Source organism: Vicia villosa, linkage group LG6 (genome assembly GCF_029867415.1).
Source record: "Vicia villosa cultivar HV-30 ecotype Madison, WI linkage group LG6, Vvil1.0, whole genome shotgun sequence".
NCBI lineage: Eukaryota > Viridiplantae > Streptophyta > Magnoliopsida > Fabales > Fabaceae > Vicia > Vicia villosa.
This window is the reverse complement of record NC_081185.1, coordinates 166,353,959-166,364,357: the sequence shown is the minus strand read 5'-3', so window position 1 is coordinate 166,364,357 and position 10,399 is coordinate 166,353,959.

The window sequence follows — 10,399 nt, the reverse complement described above, 5'->3', positions numbered from 1 at the left end:
GAGAAAGAGAAGAGAGAAAGCAATATTGTATTATCTTCTTCCAAAAGTACCGTTTACATTACAATATGATCCATATTTATAGTACATGACCAATAACAACCATTAACTCAAGGAATACACAAAGGTTAAGAACTTAAATTATAGGAGTTAAGGAATATAGAAAGATTGGGGAAAATGAACATCCACATCTATTTACTATTATTCATAACACTCCCCCTTGGATGTTCATTGAGGATATGCCTCGTTAAAAACTTACTAGAGAAAACCTAGTGGGAAAAATTCTAGTGAAGGAAAAAGAGTACAATATCCTTTAAATGTGAATTGCCTCGTTAAAAACCTTACCAGAAAAACCCAGTGGGACAAAACCATGGTGAAGGGAAAAAGAGTGCAAAACATATGTATTTCTCCCCCTCATGCAAACATTTACATGTGAGACGATATTATTTGTAGTACTTGCTTAAAATTTCTTCTTGGAAGTGACTTCATGGAGTGCTAATAGTTATGCAGGATTTGATGAAGTTGTTGCCATGAGTTGTTCCATAGATCGCCATGAAATGGTTGTACCATCACATCTAAACAAATAACCTCTTTCAGATCTACCCTTGTGAGAATCTGACAAGTAACCAACATCTCTAAGATAACAAAGTATATGTTTGACCGCTTTCCAATTTCTTCGTGTAGGTGAATAATTCTATCTTGCTAATAGATTGACCGCAAATGATATATCATGATGTGTATATTTAGCAACGTGCATTAGTACTCCAATTGCACTAAGATATGGTACTTCAGGACCAAGCAATTTTTTATCCTTTTCTCGAGGCCTTAAAAGATCTTTCTCCACATCTAATGATCTAACAAGCATATTTGAGTAGGCAATATGTGACATTTGTCCATATATAATCATTTCAACATTTTTCTATATAGCCTTCTTGATGTACAAATATTCTTTTGTCCACATGCTCAATTTGCAAACCTAGACATATTTTGTCTTTTCTAGGTCCTTCATCTCAAACTCTTTATTTAAGCAATTTATAGCTTTTGGAATCTCTTCAGGAGTTCCAATAATACTTATGTCATCCACATAGACAACTATTATTGCAAATATTTTTCCACATCATTTTATGAAAATACAAGGACAAATTGAGTTATTAGTATATTCATCATTTAGTAAATATTCACTGAGGCGATTATATCACATGCATCCAGATTTTTTCAGCCCATAAAGAGACTTGTTCAATTTGATGTAGTAGTTTTCTCGAGATCCACAATTACGTGCCTTTGGTATATTGAACCCTTCAGGGAGTTTCAGGTAAATGTCACTATTAAGTGAACCATATAAATAAGATGTCATTACATCCATCATGTTCAAATTAAGCCCTTCATGTGTTACAAGGCTAATTAATTATCAAAAGTCGATTGAATCCACTACAAGTGAATATGTTTTATCAAAATCAATCTTAGGTCTTTGTGAAAATTATTGAGCAATAAATAAAACTTTATATCATTCTTATTTTTCTTTTGCACAAAAACTCATTTATATCCAATTAGTTTCACACCTTGAGGTGGTCGGACTACAGGTCCAAAAGTGAGTCACTTGTAAAGTGAGTTTAATTCTTCTTCAATTGAGTATATTTATTTTGGCCAATTCTCACTTAGTCTACAATTTTTAATAGACTTTGACTCATGATCCTCGTTATCGTTGATCACTTTTAGCGCTATATTGTATACAAAGACATTGTCAATATTGACTTTTCAGTTATCTCAATTTCGGTTCCATTCCATTTCATCCATGACATAATTTATCGAGATCTCTTTATTTCATATTTCAAGTACTTGATTTATTCTTCTGGAACTGAAAATTAAATTATGTCAAAGTGCTCTAAGCATTTTCATATCCTCACTTGGGTCATCTTTAGTTTCTTTTCTTAGTAGAGGACTTTTAACATTGGAACCAACTTTCATACCACGCTTCAGGCGCAACAACAACTCATTTGCATTATTATATTATCCAATAAGAGAATCCACTTTGAGTGGAGTATTATCAGCTGATAATTTATTTCATAAACTTTGCAAATGAATAATATTTTGAACTTTTGGTTCATATTGATTTGTACGAGGATCAAGACAACAATGTATTTTAAATTGTTCATTTGAACTTCTTGTTCATGATTTCATCTGTTTATTCCCTCCCCCTAATATTGGGAAAATTAATTTATCAAGTGATAATCAGCCTACTGGACTGCAATCAAGTATTTGATTATTTTCTCAAATTATATCCTTAAAATTGAGATTTATATTAATTATATTTTCCAATATTCTTTCATGACTCATCTTAATGTATTATATTGGAGCAATTGGAATATACACAACACATCCAAATGTTCACTTAGATGAGAAATATTAGAATAACTTAGGGAGGACTAAGATATAGTATCTTATTGGCATAATGCGAATAAATATCTTAATATCATACTTTGGGTGTTTCAAATATATAATTTATAATTGATGATCTCATAAGTATCAACCATATAATTAACTTTAGACGTCTAAAGAATGGATCTTCGGGTCCATTTTCTTTTTATGAACATATATTACATGATATTCAATATCAATTTTAATAATATATGTGATACTTATAAAGGAATTTCTAAAAAAAATCAGAAAACAAGATCTTAGTCTAATTAGTTGAGAAAATGATTTCACATACTTCTGGTTGTGAGTAGAGACATATGCATGATCTTTTAGTCGATGCAACAATTAATGTCATAAAAACTCAATTTCTCAAATTTTTATTTTCCTTTAGAAACACACAAAAATTGACTGGATTGAAGAAACTTCTGGTTCTTCAATACAAATTATTCGCATCATATTATATCCGTGATGACCCAACCGGTTTTACCAACGACACATTTAAGTGTAATTTGTAAACTACTGGTTTACAATGACATGTGCGTCAATTGTACTAATATAAGTGTAGTACAAACCCGAGAAAAAAGAAGGTAGCTTTTCTACTACACATTTTATGTCCAAATTGTGTTGTGTAATACAAAGATATTCGATACCTCCAATATAATTCAAAACCAATATAATAGTATCTCATTATTAAACACTTTAATCAAACACATTCATATGAACATATTATCATATAGTTATCAAACAATTACCCCTTATAAAATTAAACATATTTAATCATACAATATTATATCACTAAAATTATATCGTCATATAATTAATTTGATTTACTATCCTTCAGCGATGCTTGATAAGTTCTTCAGGAACTATATAAATAATTTGTTATAAACAATAATCTAAAAAATAAATAAAATATATAACCATCCTTCTGGGATGCGTTAAAATTATTTGTGTCATTTTTCTGGAATGACAATCTTTTAATGAACATATTACAAATTATGAATTTTTAGATCGATACAACAATTTTTTTTTATGAAATCCTTCTGGGATTCAATAATATTATAGATGAGACCTTTTAAAGGTGATTGAACGTTGAATTCTTCTGGAATTCATCAATTATTGATAAACACAATACTCGATTAAACTCAATCTTTAATAATCTTTTGTTCTACAAATATCACATCACAAACTATTTCCATAAACAACGGTCAAGAAAAATTATTCTTTGTGCAATCCTTCAGGGATGCTTGAATATTAAATTAACACTTTTATGTGTTAAAATTCAATTCCGGACTAACATATAGAAATGCTTTAATGTTAAATTCTTCCGGAATTTAACAAGAATGATCATAGAAATCTAATATTATTGTACAAGGTAAATAAATTTCTCTACAAAATATATAAAAAATAAACATATTTATATGAAAAAAAAATAGTAACAAAATCATGAATTATATTATATTGGTTCAAATATATTAAGATTAGAAAAATAACATAGAACCTGGCTATATCATTACTCGCGTTGTAGAGTATCGTGCTGATAACGTGTTATAAAATTCACCAAATCAATATAGAGATGAATGATACATGAAGGAGAGAAAGAGAAGAGAGAAAGCAATATTGTATTATCTTCTTCCAAAAGTACCGTTTACATTACAATATGATCCATATTTATAGTACATGACCAATAACAACCATTAACTCAAGGAATACACAAAGGTTAAGAACTTAAATTATAGGAGTTAAGGAATATAGAAAGATTGGGGAAAATGAACATCCACATCTATTTACTATTATTCATAACTATATATATATATATATATATATATATATATATATATATATATATATATATATATATATAAATAAATGGCGTAAATAAATTCAAAAAGTTAAAATTTGTTTATAAATAAAAATGGAGGGATTATAATACTGCTCTTGATTTCTTTTTATATATATCAGCTGCTCTTGATCTTAAATTCAAAGACTCTTATTAAATTGGAAGAAAAAAAGTCTTTTACTAGAAAGACCTATACATGTGGCACACCGTAGCCTGAGCCCTATTTCAAACATAAATATTAAAGATATCTATCATCTAAGAAAATTAAGTACGTTGGAAATTCCCATTTTGCACTGCTGCTCATACATAGCGCCATGTATATGTCTTCATATGCTTCTATTTGTTTTTGGTTTAGAAAATACTACTGCTTTGTTCCATTTGCATATCATTAAACTCAGTTTTAATGCACTTGTTTCTCTCTCTCTCTCTCTCTCTCTTCACTATCCATCTCTTCTACTTTTTCCTCTGTCTTCTCTCTTTCTAAACTTCTTGATTCTTCTTCTTCTTCTTTCGTACAAGCCGTACTTTGAAAAATAGAGTAGAAGCTTTTTCTTTCTTTTCACGAGACTAGAGATCAAATCATCATATGTTACTAAACTCATTTTTCTATGTTTCAAATTCTTTGTATGGGTCTTACCATTTTTTTACTATCTCAACCTATTCTTTTATCTTATCCTTAACAAATCTGTTGAAATGTTTAAACTATTTTCTCTCAAAATATGAGTGAATATGTTCTATAATATACCTCACTCTCTTTTCTTTTCATCTTCTTCAATTTTATTATAAAACTTTGATGCTCATATATGAGATGTGGGTTGTTGTATCATTACCTTCGTAGTAAGGATTGTCAAGTGTGCTAAAGGGTTTGTTAAGTGTGCTTAAAAGATAAACACACAAAAGTGTGAGATCTAGTCAAAGATAACTATTAATAACATAAATGAAATACATATTTTTAATACAATTAAATTTTATTTTGATAGTTACAAATTAAAAAATGATTTTAATCCAAACAATCCAACTAAATTAAGTAAATGATCATTGTTATTCTTTAATATATCTAAACACAAATTAATCTATATTAAACTCACTTTTAATTAAAGTAAATTCTATCAAACACACTCATAATATTTTAGAGATAAAAAGTTTGTATTGTAAAATTTATATAATTTAATAAATCTTTTTTTCCCAAAATGTTTTTATTTTTTATTAACTTTATTAATTTAAGCACAATTTAAGATGATATGCTAGAGTAGTATAGATAGGGAAAGGTTTGTACTTTGTAGGATTGTAGCATTAAATAATACAGTACACTACGTGATTAGATTATAATTAAGTTTCAATTTTTCAAGAAAGTGAATTAGTCCAAGTTGATTTTGCTCGATGGTCCAAAAGATACAGTATAATATAATGATAATTGTAGTTGAATAGTACGTGGAAAGAGTCTTATTGATAAAGTTGATTTCACTTCATCACACTCTAAAATAGAAACTTCTCTCCTCTTTCCTCTCCTCTCCTCACTCACTACTCGCTCTTATGGGAAAAGCATTATGTTGGTTTCGCGGTTTCATGATAATAATAATAATAATAAAATTATTATATTAAAATAAATAATAAAACATTTTTATAAATAAAAAAAAACTCTATTAATTACTAACACAATTTCACATTTCATTGTAACTTCTTTCTTACTACATTAAACCTTTTTATAAATAAAAAAACTCTACTAATTACAAACACGATTTCACATTTCATTGTAACTTCTTCCTCACTACATTGATGAGTATTTCTATTGTTGTTATGTGACAACTGATACAATTGTTCATGTTAATGTCTTCATATCTTGCACAAATATTTTATGCATAAGAGTTTTCATATTTTTCAAAAGATATGCTTTTGTTCTAATATTTTTTAATTTTTAAAAGTACTAAACAAACAAAAAATAAAACTAACTTAAGATTTAGAATTTAAAAAATGTTCAATAATTTTGATGGTTACTAGAATAATTATTACTTTTAAATAATTTTGAGTGTTATCAAAACAAACTAAAATAGTTTTCATATTTTTTATTATAAATATTTAATAATTTAATGTCACAATAACTTAATAAACAAAAATAAAATTAAAGTAACTTTAAGATTTAGAAAATAAAAAATCGTTTTATATTTACTAAGCAATATGTTTTGCTTTGTGTTAATAACGCATTGAATGGTATTAATAACATATTTCTTTTTTATTTATAATTTCAATATATTATTACTTTTATAATAGGAACATGAAGTTATTTACACGGGGACATGAAGTTATTGATCAAAGTAATATGTGTACACGAAAACATGAAGTTATTGATTAAAATATTAATTATTAACGGGATATGAAGTTACTGATCAAAATATTTTTTATTAATTATACATTTAATTATTAATTTTTCAATGATAACCAGATATTTTTCTATTAAAAAATATACATCTAAAACAAATGCGCGTCTCGTACCAGATTCCGTGTGAATGCACGAGTTTGTTATAAATTCTAATAAGGTACTCCCTCCGTTTTTTATTATAAGTCGTTTTGGAAAAAAAATTATATTTAAATATAAGTCGTTTTACAATTTCAATGAATAATTAATGTTATTTTTCCTATTATATCCTTAAATATTTATTATTCTATCTTCTTTCAATTATATAAATTTATCTTCCACATGTCATTAATGAAGGATAATCTTGTAAAAATCTTCATAATTTCTCATTTTCATACAACAATTATTATTTTAGTCTAAAACGACTTATAATAAAAAACGGAGGGAGTAAATTAGAAAAGGAATTTTTATATGATAGAGTTGACGGGCCATTGTGATATATCCATTATCAAGAGAGAAGGAAACCATTTTATATTATATTTTTCTATTCCTTATTGCATTTTATTAACATCACTAAGAATACAAAGCTATAATTAGTAACATCACATTAAATAACAACTCATGAAAATTATTCAAGAGTGTGTTTTGTACTCTATTGAATTTGATACTCATATTCAAAAGCATACACAGAAACCATAATAACACTTTGGTTTTTTACCACGATTGCACATATTTTTGCGACAATCAGCAACTGTAACACATTCATTATCCCACGCTGTAATGAAAACAAGAAGAAGAGAATTTAATTAAAATAGGAAAAAGTATTATGTATAGAATAAAGAAGAAATTTGAAAAGCATAAAAATGACTTACGATTAACATTTGAGATTACAAGAGTGACAGAAAGAAAAATGAACATAATATAAACAAAATTAATTAATTTTGCCATACTTTCCACCCTCAAGTTTTGATTTATAAATCTTATATTCTTCTTACATCTATTTAATTGTAGTAGTTTTTAATATTAATAGATTTTTTTACCCATACAACTTATAGAGTTTCAAAAAAAACTTCTAAAAATTTTAATTATTATGAAATGTCTCTTAATTACACTGATGTGTCGTCTTTGTCTCTTTATAAGATAATTGTTATGAACGTCAAATAAAAAAGTCATCAATCATAATAATTAACTCTCTTTTTTTATACCAATCTTTGAATATTTGATAACCTTTCATGATATAAAAGAAAAATTCACAAAACAATAATAACATTAGAAGTAATATTAAATTCTCTGAAGTATATCCATACATTGTGTTAAAGCTTTTAGAATATTTAATGAGGTTACATAAAAAAAAAAAAAACTTAACAATAATAAAATTTTGATTATTTAATAACCTTTATAATAAAAACGTGAAAATCACAAAACAATGACAATATTATTAAGAATATTTAAATGTATCTAACTTCATTAATAGGTTGTGCTTCACTCAGCACACTTGGTCAAGAAGTTTAGGTAGAAAACATATAGCGTATTAAAAAAGAAATCGCGCGTCGGAATGATTAAGTAGAATTTGTACAAGTTTAACGTCTAATGTCAGAATGACTATTATTATGCTTTTCAGGCTCAAAAATAACATTTCAATATTTTATACAATTTTCTGTTTTATTTTGTTTTGGAGTAAAAGCATATTAGAGTTTCTTTTTTATGTATTTAAACATTCTTAGGAGTGGTCTTCAAGATTATCTTTTATCATACTAATATTAAGTACTTTTTCTATTTGATGGATTCAAGATTTTATGTGGCATGTTTGTCGCTTGGAAACCCGTGCTTTCATTCTGGGCTTAGTGTTTGTTAATCCGTAGTGTTTTTGATTGTGTCAGGTGGCAACAGAGCATGTATTGTCCTATTTCTTTTAGTAGCTTGATCAACCATGGGAGATCGATCGATGACCCAAGCAAATCTTTAGAGAATTAACGCGACTTTTACCACGACTAGCTCCTAAATGCTTTAATAGAACACATGGCGGCTTTATCAAATCAAGTGAACAACACCAACAACAATGAGAATCAGCAAAGAGGCAGGGGAGGAGAACATAATAGGTTATGCGGGGTGGAATTAATCGTCTTTATAATACATATATTAAGTGTCTTCATGGCAAGAGAAGTGTGGTATAATACACAACTGAGTTCTTTTATTTTTCTTAGCGCAATAAATTAGGAGAATTAGAGATCCAAAAAATGGCTCGATATATTAGTGGCTTAAAGGGATCCTTGCAGGAGAAGATGGATTTATAAACTGTATGGACAATGGCTAAGGCCTCCAGTCTAGCTTTGAAGGCATAATTGATGGGAAATCCCATCGAAATTTCTCATCTTTTAAAAGTTATTCCATCCATAATAACTTTGAATTAGTTGGCGACAAGAAAAAGAGTGCAACAACCAAGAATCCCAACCTTGGAAATAAGGGGGCTAGCAGCTCTAGTAGTGTGAAGCAAGGTAAAACACCAGTCCAGGGATAAAATAATCTATATACTAAACCTACCAGAGACGTGTGTTATCATTGTAATGAAAGAGGTCACAAATCAAATGTTTATCCAACATGAAGGATTATTGTTATTATGGAAGAAATAGAGGGGGAAGAGGAAAGAGAAAGATTTCCAGTTGAGAACGGTGAATATTTAGAGGTTGAGTTTATAGAGAGAATTTGATGAACGGGTAAATTTTCTGTTGCAAAGAATTTTACTAGCATCCAAATATGAAGGGCATTGCAAGAATTTGTCCAAAACACACTGCATTATCAAGAACAAAGTGTGTAATTTGATCGTGGATAATGGCATTATAGAGAATATGGTGTTGCAAAAATTGGTAAATTATTTTAAGTTGTCCACAGAAATCCACAAGAAGCCATGCACCTTTGGTTGGGTAAGCAAGGACTCCCATGTTCGAGTAATGCTAGTCTGCAGAGTTCTTGTCTCCATTGAAAAACATTATAGAAAGAGGAACTTTGTGATGTTCTTGATGTGGATGTTTGTCATATTTTACTAGATAGACCGTGGCAGATTGATAATTATATCACTTATCGAGGACGGGATAACTTGATGACGTTTACATAGGGAACATATAAAATTGTCATGGCTCCTATTTTGCACTTTGATAAAAATCTAGGAGGAAAAAAGTTTACTTTCTTGGCAATGACACATATTGAAAAGGAGCTTGGTGTGGCCATTAAAGAAACTGGATGTTCCTTTCTAGTGGTGATTGAATGGATGATGAGTGATGTAAAGGAGGAAACAACAATTCTAGAAAAAGTATTAGAGATCCTTGAGGATTTCAAGGAGTTGATTGCACATGAACTACCAAACAATTTACCTCATATGCGAGATATTCGGCATCAGATTGATCTCATTCTAGTTTCTAGCATACTAAACCTTCCTCACTTTTGTATGTTCCCTGAGGAGAATTAGATTTTACTGGAGAAAATTGAGGATTTGTTGAAGGGAGGATTAATTTGTGAGAGCATGAGTCCATGTGAAGTACCACTGCTTTTGGTCCCTAAGAAGGGGAATCTATGGTGACTGTGTGTTTATAACAGAGGCCATTAATAAGATAATTATTAAGTATAAGGGTCATGCTAACATGTGCCCTAAGGGCACATGTTAAAGATACTATAATTAGAAAAAGTTAAATGTAATTAAATGCAATAAAGTCAAATTTAAAGTTTCGATACATTGAATGCACGCGTTTCAAGAAAAAAATTCTAGAAATATCTCATTAACTTGTGCCCTTAGGGCACAT